General features: G+C 36.8%; 1 pseudogene; it reads right to left on the bottom strand.

Annotated features, from left to right (window-relative positions):
* Nucleotides 1-2545, bottom strand: part of LOC132163725 (beta-glucosidase 13-like) — an 11821-nt pseudogene that overhangs the window by 5484 nt on the left and 3792 nt on the right.

Raw genomic sequence — 2545 nt, 5'->3', positions numbered from 1 at the left:
AACGGTGTTGTGCCTAGACACTGTTCACCTTTTGACTGGTTGCCAATGTTGACCAGCAAACTTGGGATTTCAACTTCAATATTGGGGGAAATTTGACCATATTGTCCTTCTCTTTCTCTTCACACCTCGACACTCACTTCACTGCCCCACAGAACTCACTACTGCCCTTGAACTGATGAACATGGGCATCTACCTGTTTGAAATCCACAATTTTCTGTTCTCTACACAAGTGGAAAAGAATTCAATGATAATTTTCTCCTATAAGTGAAGTACTTTCCTTCTCCCAAAACATACAAAATCAACTTTTCTTCAAAATCAACCACATCAATAAGAAACACTCACAGAGCTCTGGCCATGTTGAGGAGCTTCTCAGAATCCTCAAAGAAAATCGACACAACCTCAACCACAAAATTTGGGCTGTTCTCATCTTGCACTGGTCGTCCAAATATCCCTTTTCACCACCAACAAAAACCCCTCATTTAGAATTGCTCTAACGCCCAAAAAAATTGAAAGAAAGAAGAAAAGAGATCAGTTTAAATTCCGTTTGCTTCAATGGAAAAAACAGCTAATTTTCCGGGAAAACTTCAAAGCCTCCATGTGTTTTTGATCAAGTTTAAGCCTTTCAATATGGAAAATTCATAGCACGTCTTCAATTATCTTCTGGGCAGTATCTAGTATTCACTCTATTCCTCCGGGCAAAACTAATCCAATTAAAAAAATACCAAAATCCTAGAAAAAAAAATAATAATAATAATAATAATAATAATCCTGAGAAACAAACAGAGGCTTCACAAAACAAACCCACCTAGAGATCCACTTCACCCAATCATATTTTGAACAATCTCTAAAAAAAACTGCCCTCTTTACACAGAAAAGCAGTGTGTTCAAGTAACTGCCTCCGCAACTGGCTCATAACGTCCATGGTTGCTTTCTGCTCCAACTGTGACTTTTATCAGTCGCCAAGAATGACCACAAAACGATGCGTGGCACTGAACCAGACCTCAATCTCACAGAGTCGGACGGTTTTGGCAAAGGTTGGCTTTGGAGAAGACTCTGTGAGGGAGATAGAGACCGTGCGCTGAAAAAGGAAATAAAAGGGTAAAAATGTAATTTTAAAAATTGAGTTTGATGGGTCACGTGTTGGAAGGCACCATTACCGAAATTGCACAGTATCTAGGTGGGCACATCCCGGTTGCCAAACACCCTAAATACATATAACTTTTGTTAGGGGTGTGGATCCAATGAGTTATTTGCATTCAAGGGGATTCAAACCTTAGAAATGACGTATGCTATCAAGTCTTCTTCAGTTAAGACAACTCATTTGAGTTAAAGGAAAAACATGTATTGACAAGCACTTACTTAATAGCCTTGCGAAGATACCAAAGATGGCTCTCGTAATAATCAATTCTTTGGTTGTCCACAACGGCTTACTTAAGCAACAAGCTGGCATTATTTGCCTCATCAATCCATACAATATATATAGCTGTAGATATTTAGATTCAAACTAATGACCCAATATTTCCCATTAACTTATGTGAAAATATATAATTGAAAAAACAAATTACCATTCTCGGTAATGTAAATTAGTGGATTATGATACTTCTTCTTTGTGTAAAGCAAAAGATCCAGCAATCCTCTAGGATAGACATGGAGCCAATCTAAAGCAGCATGCATCCGATGTAGAGATCAATGGAGGGTCATTATTTGAGAATTTGCTTATAAACCCTTTCTTTTGTGTGTGTGGGTAAGGTCAATAAGACCAACAAATATTACATGTCTTTTACTGTGTGTGGACGTTTTTACTTTCAATATACCAAAAAATAAATGTAGATTTATTTAGCACATACCGTAGCACCAATGAGCATCCTGTTGCGTTGAGCTGCCACAACAAAAAAAACACGGTCTAGTTATAAGTACACATCCACAAGAGACATAAAAATTGAGTTGAAGAAATTAATGCATATAAGAAAACTTTGTTAAATTAATTTTGAATACAATAAATTCCTCCAACGTTTTTTTATCAAAATTGGTTCAAAGTGTTGTATGATCTACTTACTCGAAAGATTAGTCCAAGAATATGTCAACCAGCTTGCATTTCCAGAATTATGGTGAGGTGCGTTGACTGCATAATTGGCAGTATAGTAGTTTATTCCTATGAAGTCAAATGACCCTTTTACCAGCTTCGATTGCTTTTTGGTGAACTTGGGCAATCTGTTTCCTACCAGAGACTGCATGCGATGGAGATAATCACCATTTGTCAAGGGGTCCATAAACCTTCAGGAAACCATGGAATATATTACAATTTAAAGGTATAATTTGATCATTTCAAGTTACCCAAATTAAAAAAGATAGGGTTAAACACTCCATACCCCCCTAAGGTTTTTTAGCTTTATTTTTCTCCCTTGTGATTTTATTTTTATCACAAGAGGTCTCTGTGGTTTTGATAAGTGACCAAATTAGTCCATCTGTTAGTTGACCATTATGACTGACACGTGGACCAATCAGACGTCGACACGTGGCATATTTTTAATTTTTTTAAAAAAAT

This window comes from Corylus avellana, chromosome ca10 (genome assembly GCF_901000735.1).
Source record: "Corylus avellana chromosome ca10, CavTom2PMs-1.0".
NCBI classification, from domain to species: Eukaryota; Viridiplantae; Streptophyta; class Magnoliopsida; order Fagales; family Betulaceae; genus Corylus; species Corylus avellana.
This window is presented reverse-complemented; position numbering and strand designations above follow the sequence as displayed.